The sequence below is a fragment of the Lissotriton helveticus genome, chromosome 1_1, assembly GCF_964261635.1.
Source record: "Lissotriton helveticus chromosome 1_1, aLisHel1.1, whole genome shotgun sequence".
In the NCBI taxonomy this organism is placed as follows: domain Eukaryota; kingdom Metazoa; phylum Chordata; class Amphibia; order Caudata; family Salamandridae; genus Lissotriton; species Lissotriton helveticus.
Genome location: NC_136057.1, coordinates 829,802,057 through 829,829,246, shown reverse-complemented (window position 1 = coordinate 829,829,246; position 27,190 = coordinate 829,802,057). Strand labels below are relative to the sequence as shown.

At 46.5% G+C, this 27,190-nt stretch overlaps 1 protein-coding gene across 1 annotated transcript in view; it reads right to left on the bottom strand.

The window, feature by feature from the left end:
* APPL2 (adaptor protein, phosphotyrosine interacting with PH domain and leucine zipper 2) overlaps positions 1 to 27,190 on the bottom strand; it is a 697,983-nt gene that overhangs the window by 669,495 nt on the left and 1,298 nt on the right. The window lies entirely within an intron of this gene.

Genomic DNA, 27,190 nt, shown 5'->3' with positions numbered 1-27,190 from the left:
GTCAATTTTGTGACTGTTTTATTACACCAAATAGTTCTCCAGTGTTAATTTATTCTTTTGCGGATTTTCTTGTTCATCATTCATATATATTTCAAGTTACAAGGACAAGCTATCATATAGATGGCCTTTTGGGAGTCACAATTAGTATGATGGGTCATCATCCAAGGGGTAGTTAGGCCTAAATCAAGCTTTTTGACTTTTTGTAAGTGGACAAATATTGCAGCATCCACAGGAGTAATGTCTGGCCACGGGAGGGATGTTCCACGCTGTTCTTAAAGTGGATTGCTGTGGAATGGTTCTAGGTCTAGTATGAACTAAGTAGTCTTTAAGTGATCTCCTACGTCTAAAAGAGGACATTGGCTTAGGAATATTTAAAGGACCGGATGTGAGAATCCTCCAGTGTTTGTTCTGTATCGTCCTGATTTGGTTGGTTTGAGGACTGTAGGTGGATAACTCGGTTAAGACAATGTATTATCTGTCTCTCAAAGACTGGAGAAGCTGTTCACAAGAGTAATTGAGGGCTATTTTCATGGTTTTGTCTTACTAGGAAATTCCTTCTCCATATGTTTGTTCGCTATTAAGTTAGCATAGTATTTGAAATCTCTCTCATCTGTGCAGTTCCTCCCAAGCCTAAGAAATTGACTCACCAGTATGATATCTCTATATGACTTTGGGTAGAGACTGTTGTATCTCAACAGATTGTTGCAATTTGTTAGTTTATAAAACATTTTGCATTTGAGGCTGTTAATCCATTCCTGTATGTGTAGATCGAAGAAGGAGATATCTTTCTTCTCAGTCACTGTGAACGTTAAAAATTCACCCCAGATATTGGTCCAATCAGTAACGTCAATAACCTCACCTTTGTTCCCTTTCCATATGACATTTTCAAATCTTAATGTTATTGGACTATGGATTATTATGGTTTAAGATTTGATCAGTTTCAAAGTTGAGCACATACAATACAGGCAATACTCGGGGCAAATGTGGTGCCCATTGAAGTACCATGTACTTGTACGTAGAATTGACCTTCAAATCTGAAATTATTTCTCATCAAAGCCATATGTGCACATTATAACACAAAATCGACATGAGTGATCAAGGCATTTTCTGATTCTTTTGGAAGAACCTCTAATACATTCTGTGATGCTTTAAGAGGGATTTGTGTGTTCAGGGTCTCTACATACATAGTCATTAGTTTTTCAGTATCTGAAGTGCATTTCATACTTTCCAGGATGTTCAGTAGGTCCTTGGTATCCTTCAAATATGAAGGCATTGGTGACATGGGAGGCCTCAAAAAAGTCAGTAATTTTAATAGAGGTTCCAATATCAACCCAATACCTGACACAATTGGTCTTTCTGGTAACGGGTGTTTCCCTTTGTGTATTTTTGGCAAAATGTAAAAGTATGAGACATCTGGGTTCCTTTACTGTAAAGATTCTGCCTCCTGTTCTCTTATCCAATGTATTTCTGCTGCATTGTTGACCCTGAACTGTAGGTCTTCCATGACATCCCTTGTTGGATCCTTTTATAATTTCCTGTGTATGGGCGAAATTTGTGAATTCGCGCGAAATCGAATTCGCAATCCGCAAAATCCACGAATTTGTGCGAATTTTTGGTTTTTTGCGTGTTCGCGGGGTTTTTTGCGTGTTCGCGGGGCTTTTTGCGTGTTCGCGGGGCTTTTTGCGTGTTCGCGGGGCGCTTCCATGGCGAAGTTACCCAAGCAGTCGTTTATGGGCACAGCACCCTCTGGTTCACCACTGCCACCCTCTGGTTCACCAATGCCACCCTCTGGTTCACCACTGCCACCCTCTGGTTCAGCACTGTCACCCTCTGGGTCAGCACTGTCACCCTCTGGTTCACCACTGCCATCCTCTGGTTCACCACTGCCATCCTCTGGTTCACCACTGCCATCCTCTGGTTCACGACTGCCACCCTTTGGTTCATCACAGCACCTCTGGTTCACCACTGCCACCCTCTGGTTAACCACTGCCACCCTCTGGTTCACCCCTGCCACCCTCTGGTTCACCCCTGCCACCCTCTGGTTCACCCCTGCCACCCTCTGGTTCACGACTGCCACCCTCTGGTTCATCACTGTCACCCTCTGGTTCACCACTGCCACCCTCTACCGAGACCTTTTGTGACGCAGTTGCAGCACAAAAGATGTGCCATGGTGCTGGGTATTAACAACGTGACGCATCTCTCTGTGAGATGCGTCATGTTGTCAAGCCCTGCGCCATCAGGAGGCGTTCCGACTCAGTCTCCTAAAAGTGGCTGAGTGAAATCTACAATATTTCACTCAGTCACTTTTAGGCCAATGCTGTGTCAAAACCCTGCGCCTGCTTGAAGCAGGTGCAAGGCTTGATGCAGCATTGGGGAGATAGGGCCCCCCCAGAGCATTGCTGGAGCTGCGTCGCAAGCGCGACGCAGCTCCAGCAATGCGCTGCTTTTATGGCACAGATGCGTGACGCATCTGTGCCGTTTTTGCCACATGGTGCGCCGCATTGTAAATGTGGCGCACCATGGGTGGCGGAGCTGCGGCGCACAATAACTGGCGCATCCCTGGGGAAGCGCCAGTTATTGTAAATCTGCCCCAATACATTTAGCCAACGAGGGAGCACTTACTTATTAGACAGTAGAAAGTACTCCAGTTGAGTAGAGGTATTGCACAAAAAGGTGGCATCTTCGTGGACAAACATGCAGGGCGGGATTCATTCTGCCCCCTGTTAGACTCATTTTTTGTGCCCTTCTGCCCTCTGTTAGACTCGTTTTTCCCTGTTTTTCTGCCCTTCTGCCCTCTGTTATACTCGTTTTTTGTGCCATTCTGCCCTCTGTTATTTCCTTGTTTTTGTGCCCTTCTGCCCTCTGTTAGACTTGTTTTTCCCTTGTTTTTCTGCCCTTTATTAGACTGCTTTTTGTGCCTTTCTGCCCTCTGCATCACCACATCATCACTCAGCGCTACCCCAGCATCACTCAGCTCCACCACAGCACCACTCAGCACCACCACAGCATCACTCAGCACCACCACAGCATCACTCAACACCACCACAGCACCACTCAGCACCACCCCAGCATCACTCAGCACCATCCCAGTATCACTCAGCACCACCACAGCACCACTCAGCATCACCACAGCACTACTCAGTACCACCACAGCACCACTCAGCGCCACCCCAGCATCAATCTGCGCAACCATTCAACAACAACTGGTTCAAATATGTTCTCTCAATGTTTCAAACTTTATTACAAATGTCACAAAAAGATGTTAATATTTCACTTCAGTTCTTGGATTTTCGTCACAATAAAATACACTGAACATAATCTTCACAAAAGTTATTTACAAAAGTTTAAGCTATTGCCATTATAAATTAAAATCACTTTTATTGAAGTATTAATTATTTAAAAAAATTAAAAGCCATTGTAATTTGTAATATCAATACAGCTAAGTCACGTAAATACAAAACATGCGAGACCTATTGCATTGCAAATGCTTGTTTGTACGAGATCTTTGCAATGTTTCAAAAGAGAGAAAGAGAGAGGGGGGGAGGGAGAGAGAGAGTGAAAGAAAGAACATAAAAAAGAAAGAAAGAAAGAAAAAAGAAAGAAAGAAAGAAAGAGAGAGAGAGAGAAAGAAAGAGACAGAGACAGAGAAAGAAAGAGAGAGAGAGAGAAAGAAAGAGAGAGAGACAGAGAGAGAGCAAGAAAGTGAAAGGGAAAGGGAGAGAAAGAGAGGGGGAGAGAAAGAAAGAAAGAAAGAAAGAAAGAAAGAAAGAAAGAAAGAAAGAAAGAAAGAAAGAGAGAGAATGAGAGAGAGAGAATGAGAGAGACAGCGAAAGAGCAAGAAAGTGAAAGAGAAAGAGAGGGAGAAAGGGAGAGAGAGGGAGAGGGGGAGAGGGAGAAAGGGAGAGAGAGAGAGAGAGAGAGAGAGAGGGGGAGAAAGGGAGAGAGAGAGAGAGAGAGAGAGGGAGAAAGGGAGAGAGATAGAGAGGGAGAGAGAAGAGAAGAGAGGAATCGAGAGAGAGAGAAAGAGAGGGAGAGAGAAAGAGAGAACGAGAGAGAAAGAAAGAGACAGAGAAAGAGCAAGAAAGTAAAAGATAAAGAGAGAGAGAGACATGGAAAGAGAGAGAGAAAGAGAGAAAGACACAGAGAGGGAGAGAGGAGGAGAGAGAGAAAGAGGGAGAGTGAGAGAGAAAGAGAGAAAGAGAGTGCGAGAAATAGAGGATGTGAGAGAGAGAAAGAAAGAGAGGGAGATAGAGAGAAAGAAAGAGAACAACGGAGAAAGAAAGATATAAGCAGAGAAAGAGGAAGAACTTGAAAGAGAGAGAGAAAGAGATAAATAGAGCAAGAAAGGAGAGGGAGAGAGAGATAGATAGAGAGAAAGAGAGAGAAAGAGAGGGAGAGAGAGAACGAGAGAAACAAAGAGAGGCCGGATCTCTGAAGGGCCAGATTCCTGAGTTGCCCCTACAGAACATACAGCTTTTTATTTTTAGCAAAATGCATATGAAAATTGTGCTGAAAAGGTCTCTTTTAGTTTAGCCCCTCCTGACAACTCAAAATGGGTGTATTTGCCATCCTCTCCCTTCTTCCTGTTTTTTATATCTGTAAGTGCTTCCTGATGAGGTTTAATTCCTGGGACAGGTGCCTTGTTGCCTACTTGTAACTATTCTCTGACCCTGCTTCAAGGGTCAGAGCAAGGTCAGAGAATAGTTGCAAGTAGGCAACAAGGCGCCAGGAAGCACTTAGCAGCAGGTGCCCAAGTTGTAAAAGGTTACAAAGAAATTAGGTTCAACTTTTGCACCTGCTGCTGTAACCCTTGCTTGGCTGAAAATGTGTCCCGCTGATTCGCGGATTTTACCGCGATTTCGCGAGATTCGCGGATCGCGAAATCGCGGAAAATCCGAAAATTTGCCCGCGAAACGGATTTTACGCCCACCCTTATTCCTAACGTCATTTAAAAGTTTAAGGCATTCTACTCTATGTTTATTTCGGTAGTACCAAAATAACACCTCCTTGATCAGCAGGTTTTATTATGATTGTATCAAGTTGAGATATATCTTCACTGTCTCTTGCTCTCTTTTGCTTAAGTTGCTAAAAGGTGTGATTGTTTGCGTTCTTCAATTTGTCAATGTCATGCCCCACCGCCTGAAAATATAGCAGCAATGTGAAAAGGGGACGCTGTTGGTGAGACCCAGCGGGAGTTAGTGGGAGCCTGCCGCAACTTGCTGCCAATACCGCTGCAACCGCCAGCGCGGCCGTGAGGTGAAGAACCCGACCAGGACCACCGTTCCCAGAGGGCTCTGCAGGGCGCAGAGCCAGTGATGCTGCTAGAGGGCGCCGGAGGCCCTCAAAATCGGCCCGGCCCTCCTGCAGCGCAGGACGCTGTTGCATCTAATACAGTCGTGAGGGGAACGGCCACAGAACACTTATTTTGGTGAGACCCAGCGGGAGTTAGTGGGGGCCTTCCGCAACTTCCCGCCAATACCTCTGCAACCACCAGCGCGGCCGTGAGGTGTAGAACCCGACCAAGACCACAGTTCCCAGAGGGCTCTGCGGGGCGCAGAGCCAGTGATGCTGCTAGAGGGCGCCGGAGGCCCTCAAAATCGTCCCGGCCCTCCCACAGCGCGGGACGCTGTTGCATCTAATCCAGTCGTGAGGGGAACGGCCACAGAACACTTACTTTGGTGAGACCCAGCGGGAGTTAGTGGGGGCCTGCCGCAACTTGCTGCCAATACCGCTGCAACCGCCAGCGCGGCCGTGAGGTGAAGAACCCGACCAGGACCACAGTTCCCAGAGGTCTCTGCAGGGCGCAGAGCCAGTGACGCTGCTAGAGAGTGCTGAAGTCCCTCAAAATCGGCCGGCCCTCCCGCAGCACGGGACGCTCTTGCATCTAATCTAGCCGTGAGGGGAACGGCCACAGAACACTTACTTTGGTGAGACCCAGCAGGAGTTAGTGGGAGCCTGCCGCAACTTGCTGCCAATACCGCTGTAACCGTCAGCGTGGCCGTGAGGTGAAGAACCCGACCAGGACCACAGTTCCCAGAGGGCTCTGCAAGGCGCAGAGCCAGTGACGCTGCTAGAGGGCACCGGAGGCCCTCAAAATCAGCTCGGGACGCGCGCGGGCGCTGCCCGGGCAAAGCCCGGGCCAAGGGGGGGCCTGTCCGCACCCGTCAAAGCCAGGAGGAGGCAGGGCTGGGTCACCCCCTTTTCACCTCTCACTTGGCACCCACATGGACCTGGTCAGTGACTGTTATTGGACTGTTAGTTGTCGAAGTTTTGTTTGGTAATTAATCTCCCCTTTCTTGGTAACCAGGTCTTGGGTCAAAAAGTCAATAATGAGTAAGACTATTCAAAAGGGGGTTGTTGGGACACTTGATGCTTTTCTTCTGAGAGCTGAATCTGTTCTTATAAAAGAGATTGAGCTTACCCAAAGACGATTGACTCTTGATCCCCTTAGAGCATCTGCGGGGGCTCCCTTTGTATGTTCCGAGGAGGGGGTGGGTGTATCTGTTGATTTACCACAGCAATTTTCCCCTGGGCTTTCTCTTTCTTCGTTAGCTGTTCCTTCAACTCCAGATAGAGCTCTCACCCCCACTATCCCACCTCCCGTTATGATGTTAATACGTCAGCAGCGCAAAACACAGCCTAAGAAGGGAGAGGGTCGAGTTTCAGCTCCATCTAAGAAAAGGAAGGCTGTGGGCTTTCCTCCACTTTGCACCAGGCCAGCAAAGTAGCCAAAACTAAAGGGCCTTTCTGTAGTAGGAAAGGCCGTGCTCAAGAGGTTGTAACACCTAAGATTCCTAGTCCCATATCTATTTCCCCGACTTGTTTTAATCAGACGCCATGTGATATGGAGAAAAGGCTTATAGCCAAGTTTGAAGAAAAATTACAGGCAATGTTTGAACCGTTGGCATTAAAACTGGTAGACATTGGTCAAAGATTAACTAACATTGAGCATCAATTATTTTCGTCAAAAGGTATCACTACAAGTTGCCTCACTGCTTCTAATGAAGTTTTGGTTTCTGTACCAATTGTTTCTGCTAGTGCACCTGGTAGTGACAAGGTTATGGCTGGCATTACTGTTGTAGAACCCCCGCCCCACTAAATGGGCAACACACTAGCCCCCGACACAACAGCATCACGTAGGAGAGAAGAATCCGAGAGTAGCATTAATAGTAGGGCCCCACAGGAAGGTATGAATAGTCATCACTGCAATGAATTTCTCAATCTACCCCCCCCAAGCCAACGCCCTATACTATTGTACTCACTAACGTACCCCATTTACAATCTTGTGCTGAGGAAAACTGGGTTTCTCTGAGGAATAAGGCCCTCCATTTAATAAATTCCAAAACAAGATTAGGAGGTCTTTTATTCGGGAGCTTTAAAATGGCACGCAGAATTCAGTGGATCGGTAAATCCAGGAAAACAAGCAGAGGCGACTGTGTGGTGGCTAACTTTGGGTCCCCCCACCTAGTCAAAACAATCCTTGATAGGGCTGGCTCAAGGTATCTTGGTGAGGAAGGCATAAACATCCTACCGCTAGGGTTCTTTTACCAAGACACATGGTTGTTGAAAACGTCTATGGTCGACCGTAACTTTGTAACACAAGCTCAGGGATGTATGAGTTTTCTGTCCCGACCTTTAATAGATTTGAATCATTTAACAACTTGGAGGATATTGACTATCTGGGTCTGGCGACCCCGCCTAACAAAGCCTCCTAAAGATGGGTTCAGGAATGTAGGGGCAGTCAAGTGCTTCACACAAGCAGTGGGGGTAACCAAGTGCCACACACAAGTAGTTTGGGCACTCCGGTAATAGCGGGGGTTTGCGTTAACGATATGGCTCTTTCTTGTACCTCTATTGATAACGTTCTCCCCACTCTAATGTCATATTGTGAGACAGGCCCACTAACAAATGTACCGCTGGAGTCCTGTGCAGTTCTTAAAATAGCTTTATGGTGAAAGGGGCAGACCGAAGGGGTGCTTGATAATCTGGGTCAGACAGCTCCATTCTTACAAATTAAAGGAGATTGTCATTGACTCACGGGATATTCTCATTGTTAAGTTATCACATGGCAACTCCACGGATATTGTACTCATTAATGTTTACTCTAGGGGCCAGCAAGGCGGGAAGGCGTCTGACACAGTAGATCTTTTAGATTTTTTTTAACGCATCACAGAGACAATAGTAACATCATACTTGCAGGGGATTTTAACTGCACTTATGAACCACTTGATTGTGAGGATATGAATTTTAGCTTCGAGGAGAATGACCAGTGGTCAATTCCACCACTAGAACTTCCACCCATAAAAAAGTGGACCAGAGCAGCACTCCAATTAAAAGCTTTCTGCCTGGAACATGGGTTAAGAGCAGCAAATGGCCGCCCGAAGTCTGACAAACTAGGGATGCCAACATTTAGCAATGGCCATCGTTCTAGTCGTATACACTATTTTATTATAAATAAGGAACTGTGGCCAGAATTGTTAGATATGATGGCGGAAGCCCAGCCTGAGAGTGACCACAACCCACTTGTGGGGGTTCCACTGGTGTATCGAAAAGGTTGACAGACACGGGGGCTCGTGGTAAGGATGCTTTTATTTTTGTACACAAACGCCGTTTCTGTACAGGCACTCTGTAGAATGGGAGCGGGGTTTCAGGTTTCTCCGACGTGGTGGCTCCCGCTCCGGACCGCCGTTCCCACTGCCTCCTGGGTGTCGTAGGCCGTCTCTCCGCCGTCTCGATGACTCTCGGTACCGGCAAATGAAATGAAACAAGTGTCAGGCAGTCTGTCCTCAACCTCGGACTTGGTACAGGGGAAAAGGGGTGAGGAAGCACACGTGCACACAACTACCCCTGGCCAGTGGTGGGGTGTCAGTGAGGGTGGGGCTTTAAGTGCTTAGGATGAGGTAGGGTGTGTGTGCTCAGGACGGCTTGTTCCGCCTAGTGCCCGCCCACCCGCTGAATCTTGACCGTACCTGGTCAAGCCACACTTCGCGGGAAGCGTGGCTGGGCGGTGAGTTGTCCCGTTGGCCTCCCGGCTTGTTGGTGTTGCCGCCGTCTCTGTCTCACGCCTTCGCTGGCCTCGGTGTCTCCGCCCTCGGATCTGCTGCACTCCGCTCCTCCTCAGGATACTTTTCCGCTGCTCTCCACTCCTCTCGCCTGTCCTCTTCCTCCGTCCTCCTCCAGTCTTCCTCCGTCCTCCGCTGTTCTTCCTCCGTCCTCCGCTGTTCTTCCTCCGTCCTCCGCTGTTCTTCCTCCGTCCTCCGATGTTCTTCCTCCGTCCTCCGCTGTTCTTCCTCCTCCCTCGTACTCCACTCCTCTTCGCTTCCGCTCCAATCTCGCCACCAGTCTCCTTCGCCTCCTCCGGGTGTCTCGCACACCTGTGTGCTTTCTGGGACGGGTTTTACCGTGTTGCAGGGGGTGTGTCCCAGGACAGGTGCCGCCCAGTTAAAGGTGCAGGGTCGCAGCGCGGACTCCTCCGGCCGGCCGCTGATGACGTCAGGGGTTTTCCATGCCTCCGTATGCTGAGAAGAGAAAGGGGACACATTACTAGGTAGGCCAGGGGGGCCCGCATCCGGGTCCCCATCGTCACACCACTCTTAGTTTCCATGCGGGCCATTGTCCCCAATTGTAGAGAAGGATTGTCAAATTGTCAAGATTCTGTAGAAGGCCATTTAACTAATGATACCAGACGCCTTAAATAGTGTAAGGTCGTACTTGATCCGGAGAAGCTGCAAGTTATGAGTAACTTAGTAGCAAACACTATTGTTACCATTCAGACAGAGGCTGAATTGGTGGTACTTGGGGATAGAGTAGCACAGTTCCATGAGCATCTTTTTAACCAACTGAAAAGTTTTTTATCAAATAACAAAAAAAGTCCAGTATCATCCACCACCAAGGCGGCATCATGGTATAATTCCAATTGTCGCTCGGCCTATAAATCCTTGGCAGATGCAAACAGGAGTAAGGTACAGGCCTCTATAAGAGAGAAGAGGCAGGCTTATAAGGCAGCAAAATCCAAAGCAAAACGAGGCTGGGACTAGGCTCATTGGGCTGAACTTCTCCATGCATGCTCTGGGAGGGATATGATGAGATTTTGGCATCTGGTGAAATGGGGGAGTGGGAATCCTAGTAAAGTTTCCATTAACCATGTGGAACCCGATCAGTGGATTTGCCACTACAGAGGACAATTTGCTAATGACCCAGGAGCTCAGGACACCTTTGTTGTGCCATCGCCCTCTCCTTCCCTCAGCATCACCAAAAAGGAAGTAGAAGCAGCCCTTCTCCAGGTTCCAAAAGGTAGGGCTCCAGGTCTTGACTGCATTCCTGCAGACCTTTTTGTACAAGACCTGGCATCCTGGGCAACGTATATCCAACTTTTAATGAATGCCATCGATGAAGGAGCAGCGATTCCCTGTTCCTGGGCAGGTGCAGTTATCCTTGCTATTTTTAAAAAGGGGCATCCCTCCCTACCAGGAAAATTATAGGCCCATAAGCCTGATTGATTGCATTCAGAAGGTTGTGGCAAGAGTGGTTTTAGGTAGAATGCAGGTATGGATGGACGATTTTCACATCCTTTCAGACTTACAAGCAGGTTACCGACGATATATCAGTACAGTGGACCAGGTGTTAAGGTTCATCCTCATTTATTGGCGTACTGTTACTTTGGGGAGAGGCTCTTTTTATGCAGCTTTCGTGGACCTCAGGTCTGCATTTGACCTAGTTCCGCATTTCAAGCTGTGGCAAAGTCTTTTAAAGTTGGGTATGCAATTGGAAATATTGGCCTTTGTTGTCAAATTGTACACGGATAACTTCGTTCAGGTTAGGTGGGACAAGGCAGGCCATACCACGGAAAACTTTTTGGTTGAAAAGGGGGTTAGGCAGGGGTGCGTTCTTGCACCCACCCTATTTCCCCATCTACATTAATGGGGTATTGAAATACTTTGAAAATTGCCCTACTGACGCCCCCAGCTTAGGTGGAAAAAAGATCCCACTCCTAATGTTCGCCGATGATACTCTTATTCTTTCCAAAATGCGCCAGGGACTTCAACGTGCCCTGTCAAGATTTGAAGAGTTCTGTGCAGATCATGACTTGGCTGTCAATGTTGACAAAACGAAGTTTATGATCCTCCAGAACTCTACCAAACACATCGGTGAAGTTAGGATGCAGGATGGTGCTCTAGAGCAAACTGAGATTTTTTCATACTTAGGAGTAACCCTAGACAAAAAGATGAGCTGGAAGCCGCAAATTGACTGCCTCAAGGCAAGACATGCTCAACTCTCGGGTGTGCTGCTTAGGGAGCATAGTCGCTCCTACACCAAACCCATAGCTCCAGTATTGCAGATCTATAACTCCAAAATTAGTGCCTCAATCTTGTATGGCTCAGAGTTGTGGGCACATGCGAATCTGGATTCTTTGGTGGTGGCACAAAACAAATTTGTACGATCATTAATGGGGTTGCCGCAATCAACCCCCCTTATTCCCCTTTATATGGACTTGGGGTGCCACTCCATCCAGGATGTAGCCTGTTACAGATTAGTATCATACTGGAGGAGACTTTGGGTGACTCCCGAACTAGCCAATTATGCATCGGCTGTGTTAGAAATTCGGGACATGGATGTGAACAACAAAATTGAGTGGTTTAGGAGTGTTAAAACATTCTCTGTGAGTTGGGTTTGAATCAGTTGTGGACTTCCCCTGAGGGAAGTCTCTTCCCCAGCAAATCAGAGTGAAAGGCAGCATACTGGCATTTGATTTATTCCCGGCAGTTTGCATCTTCCAGCAGTCTTACTCTGTCTAGCACCTTCCTACAAATTAAATCTGAACCCAATTATGAACTCTACTGGGATCTAATCACTCGCGATAGAAAACTTTTCCATCAGTTTAGAGTGGGAAACATTACCCACCAAGGATTTTACCTCTAAGTGGTCTAATTTGTATGCTAATTGTAGCAACTGTCCTTTCTGCCCGGACAGGGTTGAAACTGTGGCCCACATGTTATTTGCTTGTCCAGCGTATCATAATCCGAGGAGATGCTGGCTGAAACCTGTGTGTTTATATATGGGGACTAGGGCCCACAGTGAGGCATACAGAGTATTTAAAACTGCAGCGGATGGCCCCCTTGTGATGGCTATAGCCAAGTTCTTAGGCTGGGTGTGGGTGATTCGCTGGTCTGCAGGGAGGTATAGGTAAACATCCTCCCCTTTTTAATAACCATTTAATGTTTTTGCATATGAACTTTTAGGCATGATTGATACTCTTTTTAAAGGAAATTGCTCTTTGGCCCGCCATACGGGTGTGTTTTATAGTTGTATTAAATTATTTATTGTTTTAATAATGTGTATCCCATGATATACCCTTAATCATGTGCGTCGAGATAGTGCAATGATTATTGATCAATTTAGTCCCTGTGTTTGTACTGTGATGACTTTTGTGATTTTTTTAAAATCGAAATAAAGTTTATAAATGGAAAAGGCTGCTGGCAAACTTAACCCCAAACCACTTAGACCCAGCAATTGAAGACACTGGAGGGTGCAATGTGAGGCAATCTGGAAGCAGGTTGGATAGAGCAGCTAATGAAGGAAGCTCTGCTCCCGATTCATCATAAGTGCTGTACCCCCACGACCCAGCACAGTACAACGGGAAGTGGTACCTGGTCAGAAGGCTCCTAATCCTGCTCCCTGAAGCTCTAACTGCTACAAACCAATACATTCCCACAATCTCACATCAGCATAAAAGGCACAATATAATTGAACCGACCAGACCTTTAGTTTACAAATAGTGAATGGGATAGTGGGCCAATATACATACTCGCATCACCCAAAAAACAATGCTGGAGTAAGAAACAATAAAAAAAGAGGGGGATAGAATTGATAATAATAGAATACCTATGTGAGGGAGTTTTTTTACTCAAAACTCCCCTCTGTTAATCAGACCTTGCTCATCCCTCCTAAAGAATCACCAAGGACAGTGGGTGAAAGGAGATACAATATAGAGGGTAAATACTGTGATAGTTAGACTCGATGACACCAAAGAAGCACACTCAACAAGGAGTAACCAGAATCTTCATATCACTGACCTAGCCTGTGAAGGGCTTATCTCTTACAACAGCCTCTCAGTGCAACGCAAACATTGGCACGCACTAATGAAGACTAATTGTTAGCCTTCAGTTCTTTAGAAATGACCTAAGAGAAGAGATTAAAGTGGACATGCTGAATAGTCTGGTTGACCACAGGTTTTCCAAAAGATGCAGGAAAGGTTAAATAATTACAAAACAGTGATTCCAACCTTAAAATGGCAATATCTCTATTGCAACTGCGAATGGAAGCTACAACCCAAAAATGTAAAGACATAGAAAATAGATCTAGGCATGAAAACATTAGTGTCAGGTCCTTGATGCCTTCTTGGGGGGACTCTTCTCATCCATAGTGGATGATGAACTTGAGGAAGATTATATAGACAGAGCACAAAGAGTGGCGCTTAAGCTTGCTAGAGAGATGAAAAAACCTAGAGATGTACTTGCTACGCTCCACAACTTTGAAGGTAAAGACAATATTCTTCTTGGAGCTTTGAAAAAAAGAGATCATTTCCTGTAAAGATTACTTCTGAGGACTATACGAAGACAAAGCGCCAGTCACACTTCTAGGGTGACAGCTTTTCGAAACCAATTACCAACAGGCTATGCAGAGACAACATCAGATGTAGCTTGACATACCCCTTTAGCATCCCCTTTGAATTCTAAAGTAAAACCCACCGTTTTGCTGACAGAGATGAAGTAGCTGCCTATTGAATATTCAACTACTAGAATCTGAAGCAGACGCTGACTCCCATGAATGTCCCATCGGAGGACCCCAATAAATAGTGGTGTTCTTTTTTAATATTGTTTCAAAAATATTAATGGACACTAATATTGTGATAACAAAAATATCCTGCGACAGAATCTCGCAGGTATTAATATTGTTTATTTTTATTTTCTTAAAACATATTAAAGGATTTATATTTAATATTATATACCTTAATATCATTGTACAGAAAATCTCTTATTGTTGTGGTCATTTTTAAATAATTTGTGTATTATTGCTTATGAATATTTTATTATTTATTTTTTGCAATTACCTCTTGGTATGTTTTTTGGTTTGATAATATATTAAAGAATTATATATTTTTTATTAGCATTTTTGTATTTATTAGTGGGCTGTTGGGCTTGTAACTGAGATGGGTGGGAAGCATTTTAAAATATACATTTTATAAACTTAATTTTTATTGTTTTAATTAGTTAATTCAATTTTTGTTTATGTAAAATTATGCAATTGCTATATATGTTTTATTATATTCTTTTTATATTATTACATAGTATTTCTCTGTAATGTTGTGTTTCTATATTAATATTTGTTTTAAATTATTTCCTGTGGTTTGTTCAGACACTGGGGGGCAGGATGGGAAGATATGTTTCTAATTGAATAATATAATTGGTTAATTTGTTTAATAAATATGTATTGTTTTTTTTTTTTAGAAAAGAGTAAATATATGTTTGTTTTAAAACATTTAAAATATATATTTTTCATTTTTGATAACTGTTTATTATTTTGTGTTTATTATGTTTGATAAACTGTATTCATTATTTAGATTTTTCTTTATCATGCCTTGGTGGCTTTGTAGGAAAATAATTATTTAATTGTGTTTATTCCATTTAAATATTTCATATTTAGCTTCATTTAGTTGCATGTTGTTTACAGAGATTATATATAACTTCAAGGATTTCTGATAATTTATTTCTAAATGTTATGTTTATTTTTTTATGCACTGTATAGTTATTTATAATGTTAATATTTTTATACATTAATCTTTTTATGTGATTAATACAGATATTAATTGAATGTTACTCAATTGTTATATATTCATTTTAATTAACTAATAAATGGAAAAAAAATCAAAGTATTTGTTTTATAAATATTTAGGTATAGACCTTGTAATTGTATCTTTCTTTCAATTATTGATAATTGGGAATAGGAAATGTGAATTTTTGAACTACTAAACCTTCTACTGTTGGTCAAGTTGGACTGGTAATAGAAAATATTATAGCTCTAAATCCAAAACATTTTCTACTGTTCTTTTGGTTGGAGTGGAAATACTATATTTAACCCTTCTGAAGTCTAGCACCTTCCCTATTGTTACATATTTTTGAGTGGAAATGGAAAATGTCACCTCTCCAATATCTAACACTTTCCCTACCGTTGCTCAGTTTAGAGTGTGAAAAGGTAAATCTAACCCCTCCAAAGTCAAACACTTTAATTTCCGTGGCATAGTTTGGAGTGGGAATCGTAAATCATCCCTTCCCACAGTCCACCATGTTACTTTCTGCTGGATGGAATTGAGTTGTAACTCTTTCAATACTGTTTAGTTTGGAGTCGGAAAAGTAAACTGTATTTCTCCTAAGTCTAACACTTTCTCTAAAATTGTTTATGTTGTAGTGGGAATAGATTGGAGTTGGAATTGTAAGTATGTTTCTATTGATATCCAAGCTGCATCTATTTTGGTATGATTTTATTTATAGTAGTATAATTTAGTATTGTTTTTTTATTTTATTTTTATTTGTTTTAGTACACGTACATATTGTGGTTTAATTTTAATTTTTTTGTATATTTTTAATGTATTGTTGTGGCATGGTCAATTAAATATCTTTATACATTTTTTATTTCACAATTTTTTATTAAACAAACATCCTGAGTGTAGAGGGGCGTGGCCAAGACGGCGAGCATGGCGGACGTAGCCTGAGCGAGCTCCGTCCCGCCGCATCATTATCCTGATCCAAATCCTGCGTTGCCCCGACCGAATTTCACCCTGAATCGAGTGGCTGTAAGCGGATCCGGAGGAGACACCCCGGCAGCAATTTAGGTGTCCCGGCGGCCTGAGGTCAGCGTGATTCAGCCGCGAGGCGCCCGGACAGCGGCGAGGCCTTCACCCCACACTGAAGCCGGGACCTCGATTGCCGGACAGCCCGCCCGGAAGTGACGGGGAGCCGGGGAGTGCGAGCGGAAGGTGCCGCCCCTGCTGGAGGACGCTGCGGAGCAGTGGTGGGAGACTGGCTGACCCTGCATGCGCCTGGACATACGGCGAGAACGACGGCTGGAGGGGGACGACGTCGGCGCCCAGACGGCGATCGAGGTGGGGTAGGGAGTGGCGGTAAGGCGTGAGGCCTAGTGGGGGAGGGGACGCTCCCGAGATTGTGCCTGGGCCCATTCGGCGGTGTGATCGGGCCGCGGGACAAGGTGGTACTGGAGCATTGGGGAGACGGCAGACATACCGGCTCTCCTAATTTCCCCCCCTCCCCCACCTCCCCCCTCATTCACTTGGCTAACTTGCTGGAATCTCCCCGTGGCCGGGGCGCCTGACAATTGGTGCACTTCTGCTCGGCGGTCGCACCGGGCCGCAGCGGGGGGTGAGGCCTGGAGGGAGCTCCCTGCTGGCACTTACATGCTATCTGGCTGGCCGACGGCCCCTGGCACACTCTGGCTTTGGCAACGGGAGATGCAGCATTGGATTTGGGTCGCCTCCAGTGGCCCCTGGGGCGGAGTAGGTGGCCCGTATTAAGGCGCGGGCTCAGCTGCGTGTACTCTGCACCTTCCCCGACCACTGGGCATGTGGTGATATGCGGTTGCTCCACCGGAGAGTGAGGCACGTCTGAGAGTGACCGGGCTACAGCCTATACTGGCGGACTTGTGGATTCTCATCGCTTGAAAACACGCTTACAGTGAGGAGTGCCCCTGAGCCGCGGTTCCCCTACGGTCGCGATCATTACCCTGCGCACGATATGACGAGAGGGAGCAACAGAGGAGGCTCTTCAAAGCAGGGCCCGATGGATAAATTCACGGGGCCCAGTGGGGGTGCCGGGGCTCCTGGAGGTCATCAGGGCTCTGGGCCAGACAATGCGGCGCTGATGGCGGCGATAACGCAATCAAGGGACATGCTAGACGTGAAAATCGGAGCGGTCGGAGCGGACGTGACCCTGCTCTGACAGGACCTTCGCAAAGCAGTCGCCCACATCACCGAAACAGAATCCAGGATCACGGAAGTCGAGGATGACGTGGTGACTCTCAAAAAGAAGGTTGCCGCCATGGAAGGGATCCAGAAGGGACTTGCGCTGCGGGTGGAGGACGCGGAAGGGAGGGCCAGGCGAAACAACCTGCGCTTTGTGGGCTTCCCGGAGGACTGCGAGAAAGGAAATATGGAGGCCTTCCTGACCCAGTGGCTGTAGGGGTGGCTTCCCCCGGACTCCCTGTCGCGCTGCTTTGTCGTGGAGCGGGCGCATCGGGCACTTCTTCCCAAACCATCCACGGGGGCTTGTCCCCGCTCGGTGATAGCCAAGCTGCTCAACTATCACGACAGAGACGTTATCCTGCGACAAGCCCGCGCCAAGGATCCCCTGATGTTCGAGAACCACAAAATCCTCATATTCCCGGATTACACCAAACTGGTCCAGCAGCAGAAACAGTCGTTCACTGCGGCGAAAGCACGCCTGCGAGAGCTCAAAATTCCCTATGCTCTGCTCTTCCCGGCCCGCCTGCGTGTGGTCTTTCAGTCTCGCACCCAATTTTTCAATTCCCCGGAAGAAGTATTTGAGTGGACGGACGAGACGGTGCGAGTCGAGGTGAATACCCCCCCTAGGAGGAACTCGTATTAGTCGTCTGCTGGGGGGCCCCCAAAGACGCCTAGAAAATCACGCAGCAGAAGCAACTGGAGGTCGCGCTCCCAGAAGCGCCCGCCTCCCCGCGACGACACAGCTGAAGTGGCGGAGGAGACAGCCTCTTCCCCCTCGAAATCTTGAGACCCTCGCGCTCCTAATGGTTCTGGTAGTGGTCCTGAAGGATCGATGGGTCGCTTTGATGGCTGGAATGGACCTGGCACTGTTGTTGGACATGCCACTTGCTGATTGACTACATGATTACCTGTTACTGGGTGGATAGTAGGTCGGGAGACGCTCGTGTGAGCGCGGGCCTACTCTCGAGGTTCGTTTCCACGTGTTGGGTGGGGGGTTGTTTGATACCTGGTGGGTAGTTGGGTGGGATCCATTGGTGTAGGGGTCTTGGGCCTCCCGTTGGAGGGTTGAGATTGCCTGCACCGCGACAGGTACTTCAATGTTGCTGAGGTATGGGGTGGGGGGTAGGAGGGGGGGTCGTTGGTACAGTTGGGGGCAGGGGGGGATGAGCGGGGGAGGCGGGGGCGGGGAGGATCGGGGGAAAGTGGGAGGGGGAGTTGGGACTAGCTTATGCACGGTGTTTGCAGGAACCTGGAGGCTGATGTGTGTGCGTGTGTGGCCTCAGTGGCCCGACAATCTCAGATTCTGGGTGATAGATGGCAGATCTTCCACGAGCATCGATGCGCATCTTGAGCTGGAATGTGAGAGGGATGCTTGACAAAATTAAACGAGGTGCAGTCCTACGATTGGGGAAGAATGAAAAGGCGGATGTTTTGCTACTACAAGAGACGCACCTTATGGGCACCAAAGTCCTTAGTTTACGTAGATACGGGTATGAACAGGTGTTCCATGCTGGGTTCACGAGGGGGTCCAGAGGAGTTGCAATCTTGATACATCGTAGGGTCCCATATACACACGACACACAATGGTTAGATGTGCATGGGAGATACGCCTTTATCAAAGGGAGGCTGGGGAATGAGCCCATAGTTTTTGGTAGTGTATATGCTCCACCCCCGCTGCAAGACGCTCTGATTGAACGACTGTTTGATGTTTGGGCCGAAGTCCCACATGTGCTGTCGATAATCGGTGGTGACTGGAATGACGTGATGGATGGGAGACTAGACCGTTGTAAGCCTGGGGGAGGTCAGCTGTCTGATGCTACTACGAAATTGAGCAGAATGGTGCGGGGGATGGGATGGATTGACACCTGGCGCTATCAACATGCATGTAGTCGCGAGTTTACTTTCGTCTCTGCAGTCCATAAATCCTTCTCTCGCCTGGACTACTTATTCGTCCCGCAGCCCTGGATAGGGAGGATTGACTCTACCTCCATACTTCCTAGGGGCCTGTCGGACCACTCCCCGATCGCATTGACATTACGCCTAGGTGCGAAGCGACAGCCGTTTCGCTGGCGTCTTTCCGCATGGCACTTGCAGCGCGATGAGTATCAGTCGCACATGAGGGAGGCTATAGCGCATTACTGGGCGGAGAATGAGGACCCGGGTGTGGATGCCATGACCTTGTGGGAAGCCATGAAACCAGTGCTTCGGGCGTGGACATCGCGTGGTGTGCTGCGAATCGTAAGGCCGTGTGCTGGCTATAACGGAAGCAGCTGACCAGGTACAGAGCCAGGAGGCGGAGTGCACGTAGCGGGGGAGTAGGGGCGCCGTGGAGAAGTTACTGCACCTTCAGCAGTCGTACACCTGCTTATTGCTGGAGGAGGCCCGACAGGTTTGGCTCGCTACACAGAGCAGAATCTGTCAATGGGGAGACAAATCCAGCACAATGCTTTATAGGCTATGTCAGGGTGCTTCCCAAACCCAGTCCCTGCCGGGCCTCCGGGATGCCACGGGCTGTCCTATCGTGGCCCCCGAGGCCCTGGCTCAGACGTTTGCCCAATACTATGCAACACAATACGCCCCCCGGGAATCCCTCCCGGCGGAGGAAATTGATAAGTTCCTCGCGGACCTTCCACCCAGGGCGCTCTCAGATGACGCTCGGGACCGACTGGATCTCCCGCTGTCGGCCGAAGAAATAGGAGAAGCTCTAGGCGAATTGAATGCAGGCAAGGCCCCTGGGACCAATGGTTTTCCCTGTGAATTTATGAAGATGTTTCATCTCCAGTTGGGGATGCGCTATAGGAAGGCCCTGGAGGCGGCTAGGGATCATGGAAGACTGCCGGCAGACTGGAGACATGCTGAGATCGTGGTTTTTTGCAAACCAGGGAGGCCCCAGGATAGACCGGAGTCCTATTGTCCGATCTCGTTGCTGAATTTTGAGGCGAAAATACTGGCAAAGGCCTTAGTGAACCGCCTTCTTCCTTACATTGCAGACCTGGTCCACTCGGACCAGGCGGGCTTCATGCCCCACAGGGCAACGAGACATAACATACGACGCGCTCACTTGGTGGTGGAGGCGGTGCGGGCGGCGGGCATCCCCGCGGCCCTCCTGCTCGCAGATATAGATAGAGCCTTCGATTCCCTAAGTTGGCCGTACCTTCGAGCACTCCTTCTTCGACTCAATCTGGGCCCGCGCTTTCTGTCTTACATTCACTTACTTTACACGGATCTGACAGCAGTGGTGAGGGTAGCGGGGGCGGTCTCCAGCTCGTTCCCTATAGGCCGTGGCACCCGGCAGGGATGCCCTCTCTCACCTTACCTGTTTGCTTTGGCTATGGAGCCGCTTGCGGCTTGGTTGAGGATAGATGCCCAATTGCGCGGAGTGGAATGGGTTGGGGGCCCGTCTTACAGAATCGCACTTTATGCTGACGACGTGCTTTTCTTCCTTACGAACCTCAACAAATCGGGACCAAGGGTCCTTGATATAATGCGCATCTTTGGTGAAATATCCGGCCTTATGCTCAACGTACAGAAATCGAAAATGTGGGTCCTGGGAGATAAGGGAGCCTTGGGTCCCTGGGCCTCGGCCCTTCAGGAAGCGGCAGGAGGCCTTAAATACTTGGGTGTATTTGTAACGGATGTGCCGGGAGTCTCATGGTCCCACAATATAGTGCCGGTTTGGGACAAGATACGTTCGGATATGCAGATGTGGTCCAGGATGGCCTTGAATGTCTATGGCCGCTCGGCCATTTTTAAGATGGTGGCTCTGCCCCGTATTCTGTACCAGTTACAGAATCATCCGTACCCTATTCAGCCGCAGTGGTTTCGGCAGGTGAACTCCGCCTTGGGTCGGTTCCTGTGGACTGGGGGAGCAGTGAGAGTGGCGCTCCGCACCTGCTTCCTCTCGATCTACTGTGGGGGCTGGCCACATCTGATGTCCAATCCTATTATCAAGCGTCACATCTGCTTGTTCTCAACGAATGGTGGTACGGGGACCGAGGCGATCCGGCCTATGCCCTAGAGAGGTATATAATGGATCCACACACACTCCACATGATCTTGTACTCGGCGAGAATCCGGAAACGACTCCTGATGGTCACTCAAGTAGTTTTCAAAGTGTGGCGCGACGCTCTCCGCCGCATGGGGTGGTGGAATAGACTAACGGGAGAAACTCCACTGTGGCACAATGGGAGGCTTCCGGACCTAGCTTCCCTACAGGGCTTCGAGGGCTGGGACGCTATTGGCATCTCGGCGTTGGGCCATATTATGAAAGGCTCAGTCCTCAAGTCTTTTCAGGCACTGCGGGATGAATACACCATGCCCCAATCCCAATTCTTCAGGTATTTACAGCTCCGACACGCCCTAACCCCCGCAATAGCGGGCTTAACGTCCTTGCCGGAATTCAGCCCCCTGGAGGCTAAGATATTTATGGGGGAATTGGAAACAAAGAAAATGTCAACCATATATCAAACGTTGGTTACCCACTGTTCCCCTTCTCTAGATAAACTGCGGGCGGTCTGGGAGGGAGATCTGGGAGATTTGGAAGAGGAAGACTGGAGAGAAGCTCTGGCGGCCCCTAGGGGAGCAGCGATAGCGGTGCGCCTACGCTTCATCCAATTTAAATACCTACATAGGGCGTATTACACGAGAGAACGACTGTGGAAGGCGGGGCTGATAGCCGCCCCAGATTGCCTGAGGTGTGGAAGTGTGGAAGTGCGACAGGCTCCTTCTTCCATACGGTATGGGGTTGTGTGCGATTGCAGAGATTTTGGACCGGAGTGTGGGACTGTCTAGAGGAAGTGTTGGCATGGGAACTCCCTCGCACACCGAAGCTGGGCCTCCTCCATGTTATGGAACAAGTGGGGGGTAACATACACAAGCGTCATTTGCTTCTTCTGGGCCTTACAGTGGCCAAAAGGGGATATAGCCCAAGCTTGGAAGGCCCCCAAAGCTCCACTGGTTGGGGTGTGGAAACGAGCCATGGATTTCAACTTGGGACTGGAACGCCCGATATTTGAGGCCAGGGGCTGCCCCAGGAAACACTACCGGATCTGGAAGAGATGGGCAGACTACAGGGGCCTTTTACTGGACCCCCCGGCATCACGAGCCATGGATACGGACCCCATCCGTACTGCCCCTGGATAAACTGAAGCACATGCTGATACTATGTTGATTAAGCTCCGGTTTTTAGACAATGTAGACACCGTGCAGGGTGGGGGGTGAGACTTGGGTTGGAATGGGGGGGGGTGGATATAGGGAAATGTTGATTGAATATATTGACCGTTATTGCTTCTATATGCTCACTGTCTTTCAGCTACTATGGGAGCAGTGTTTCTCTTGTATTCTGTCAACTGCAAAAATCCAATAAAATTGTGTTCTGAAAAAAAAAAACATCCTGAGTGTAATATTAACTGGACACAGTGTGAGAATTGGTGAATGATTGAGGTGAACAAGTGTGCGGATATTCTGAAGAGTACTTTCAAAGGGAACATTTTCTTTTAACATTTTAGTACACGTACAAACACATATATGAAATATATTTTATTTTTGTATTTTTTATTTTGTACATTGAATCTTGCAGTTCCATTTTTTTATTGTCTACTGATTACATAATATCTTCAGCAATTAATATGTACATTTAATTCCATGTAATAATATCTTTCCATTTTATTTATGTATATATTATTTTTAGTATTTTCTGTTTACATTTTAAAGTTACATATTTCTGTTATTTCTTAACTTATTATATTTTGAGATTGTCTGCATTATATATACATGTGTGACTATTAAATATAATAGTTTTGAGTCTTTGAGTTATGTTAAGGATGTAAAATATATATACACCTTACCTCTGCAATGTCAATTTTGTATACTAAATTTTTCTTAGTCAATATTTTTATACTTTACATTGACATTTTTTGGCCTCAACATATCTACTGCAATACTTTTGTATTGCAATGTTGTTATTTACCATTATATTATGTAATAAACGAAAAATAGTGCCTCACTAACCTTCGAAGAAGACAAGCGCACAGAAGCGACGAGAGGAGAAAAGAAGACTAGAGTTCAACAGAAAGGAAAATGTAACTTTTCAAGAAGGTCCTGTTTGCCCAAAAACCTAAAATGAGGACTTCATTGACTTGTCATGTTGACCAATTGACATACTGGAACTCTTTCAACTTACTGGAGAAAACAAAGGTAATGAGATGGGTCAGATGTGAATACTGATGGGAAAGAGAAAAGCTGGTTTTGCTACGTACCCAATCCTACCAAATCAAACCCTCGTACAGACACAGGGCTAGACACTTCCCCAAGCAGATTGACACCAGCAGTGCAAAACTGTAGCCCAACTGAGTACAGACCCAAGTGATGATACTCCAAGTCCCCACATACTGCACTGGTTAGCTTTGGCAGTTGTTGCTTGTTTGAAAATCAAAATATTTGTTACATTATTCTGAGCAAAGTTATTTTTGTTTATTAAAAGGGATAGAAAATCACTTTGATCTAGCACCAGCAGTTCTTATCGTTTTGACCTTTGTGGACCCCCACTAAATCATTACTGGAAATCGTGGTCTCAGGCCAAGCAATTTCTACAATTGTAACCTAAATACAATTCAGAAACAAGTATACAACAAACATATTCTGAATTAATTAAATATTGAATTTAATTTACAAACACAAAAAAAATCTAAAATGTAATGGAAAATTTTAGGCTTGTCTAAATTCGTTTTTTATTTCTAAAAGACTAAGGAGCTGATTACGAGTCTGGCAGTCAATGGACAGCCAGGCTCTTGGTGGCCCAACTGCCGGATTACAACTTTCTGCGTCGTTCCGGCAGTGGACTGCCGGCTGCACCAGAGAACTGCAGTTACCTGGCGGTGGCAATATGCTGAACGGGACTGGCACAGACCCGCCCAGCACATTTCGAGTTCCTCCACCGCAAGCCTTTTCATGGCTATGCACCCGCCACAAAAAGGCTGGCGGTGGGGAAACGGGGCCCCATGCCCCCCGCCATGGGGATGCATTCAGGGGGGCACAATGTGTGCCCCCCCCAGTCTGCTTGCACCCCCAATTCCAGCACTGCATGGACTTCACAGTCCATGCCGTGCTGGAACATTTTTGCTATTCCCATTGCGGCACCTTTGTGGGAACCGCAAAATACTTTTAACCTGCACGAGTTCAACTCGTAATCAGGCAGGCAGGCTGTCTTTGCGCGGCTTTGGCATTGACTCGCTGGCGCAATAGCTCTAAAGTCATAATCAGCCACAAAGAGCCTTATGAAGTGTACAGCGTCTTGAGACCGGCGCACCCATGGTGGCAGTCTGACAACCGCAACCTAGGTAGTCCGACCGCCTGATTACAAGTTTGGTGGTAGGACTACCACCAGCCCAACACCGCCAGGATCTAGGATCCCAACTGTGCCGCTGAGGCAAAGGTGGCCAGTCCCGTGATCCAACCGTAATGTGGCGGTCTGAACACAGCAGGCATTGCGGTGTTCACCCGGCCGCGGCATCGGCGGACGGATTGCTGAGGTTGCAATGAGGCCCTAAGCAGTATGCTACACTCCAGAAAATCAATCTTTTCTTTTTGCTTTGGCATGCTTTCTTTTTGTCCATGTTTCAATTGAGGCGCCCCTTCGACCATGCTATATTCTATTTGCTATATTAGGTTGCTCTCACAAACCAAGCTAAAGATACCAACTTTTTGCCTTGAATTTCCAATTCCTTCACAAAACGTTTTTAAATGTTAAGTTTTACAATTTGCTTCTGTATGCAAATGATAATATTACATAATTTGGTAAACAGCCTTGGACCCCAGAGGTCCACAGACCACAGGTTAAGACATACTGATCTACACCACTCAGTTCTCAGAGAGGAACTCATCCAAAAAGTTAAGACTTCTAAACATAGTTCCTCTCCACTAGCACCGGCCATAATGTTCACACATCAATATGAAGATTAACCAAGTCACTCTGAATTTTAAAGGCCTAAACTTCTCTAACAAGAAAACTAAAGTATGGAAATATTTATTGAGAGGACAATAGGATCTCTAGCCAAGAGGTTCACATGAAAAACTCATAACACACGCCTCAACACATCATACCCTCTAGTGTCCCACTTCTCTTCGAAAACAAAATATAATGCAATGGCATTGTTCTTTTATTGGCCCCTTAATTTAAAACCTATTGATCACAAAGCAGAGAAGAAAGGTGGGTATGTAATGTTTTTAGTTATCCTACAGAATGAAAGGATTACTACAGCAACATTTTATGGCCCAAAAACTGGCGAGGACACTTTCCTCATCTCATTTCTTAATGCAGTAGGGTGTTAGGCACAATAAGTCTCACTGGCGATTTTAACTGAGCGTGGGAAGCCTCACCTAGAAAGTTCAAGGAACATAGCTTCCTACTCAGGTGCTTTTTGAAAAAAACTGAAGAATTTACTTAATGCTATGGAACTGAAGGGCTCCTGTTGAGAACATAACAAGCAATTCAGTACATTATACATTCTTCTCACATACCTGTAGAACCTAAACTAGAATTGATTACATTCTGGTAACCCACTTCCTTATGCCCTAAATATGTAACACCAAACTACATCCATTTTCTATATTGGACCATTGTCCCTGGAGTGGACACTGTCCTGGAATACAAGATCGACTCCACTGGACAATGAATTTTCCATCTGGCAGTGCTTAGAGCGCCAATATTGAAAACCGGAATAAACATATGCACTTGGGATGCCTTTAATGTAGTTATTAGGGATAAATGTATTGGAGCACTAGGTAATCTAAAAAACGTAAGGTGTATGGAGCAAATGCTACTTGGAAAATAATTTGCACAGACCAAAAGGAAAAAATAAAGGAAACCCAAGAAGAATCTTCCAGCACACCCTGTTGTCAGTGAGAGACAAATTAAATGCTATTACTACAAACTAGGGGTAACTTACAGTACTTATCCTCAAAAGAACCACTTAAGATCAGGTGGGCACACACTTAGCTAAACAACGTAAACATAAATTAGAGCAAAACTATACAGAAGATATATGTGATTTTACATGGCAACTTGCTGTTACTAAAGACAACAACTAGGACATTTCCATGGGTATTACACCACTCTTCAGAGGAACGACAATTAATATACAATACTACAGTGTGTCAATCGTACACAACTCATAGCAGAGTAAAGAGGGGCTACAAAGTCTTATATCATGGATGATAAGGTGTCTACAGTCATGAAAACACTTGAGCTACACGAGGCACCAAAGCCAGATATATTCATTGCCAACTTTTACAAACTATCAAGGCTGGGCACAGTGCGCCTCAGATAAATAAATGTGGATGTCAAAATAGACAAAAAAAATGTAGCTTTAATACTGGAGCCATTACTCCCCACACTGAATCATCCAGATCGACCACTGCTTTTTAGGTGAGAAATTTGCATCCCCTGAATCTCACTGACTAAGCTACACCACAGCGCAAAGTCAGCAATTGCCCAGGGTTCCCTGGATACGTGAACATCCCCTCTATTTCACCTATTTTCAACCAGTTTCCCTCTTCACGGCCTACCTCGAGCGCAGACACCGTCTTTCACTTGTTGGTATCAACTTGAGGATTTTTGGGGCCCCAGGCAAAACATTTCAATTGTCTTTTGTTACCTAATCTTTGGTGTATAATTAAGTTTTGTTTGCCATCCTGCAGGCCTGAATTAGCAGCAAATGTGTAATAAATTCAAAGTTGTTAAGAACAGGGGCCTCCAGAATATGTCTTTCCTGGAGTCCCAAATCCTGAAGGTAACTGGTGAGTTCTTAGTGATCAGAAAAGTAACTAATGCAAATATTTTTCGGATTCGTGTGCAGTTAGTGAACCAGCCACGGCTGTCTTGATATCCCTCTTTGGGTAATAGGACGGGCATCCAAACACAACCTGCTTCCACAAGAGGTGAGTAGGGGCAAGGATGACCACCTTGCAGTGTTTACTTTTTGCCAGAAAGTGAGGCCGGTAACAACTTCCCAGCAAAAAAAATGTGTTGCTGTTATGTATGCAAAATACAAACGTTTACATTTTTGCTACCCATGGTTAAACTAAACTGAGGGGAGACTGCTCTCGGAGAATTAATTTTAAAGAAAGCTGTGGCTGGGGAGAGTCGCCTTACCTCCCTCC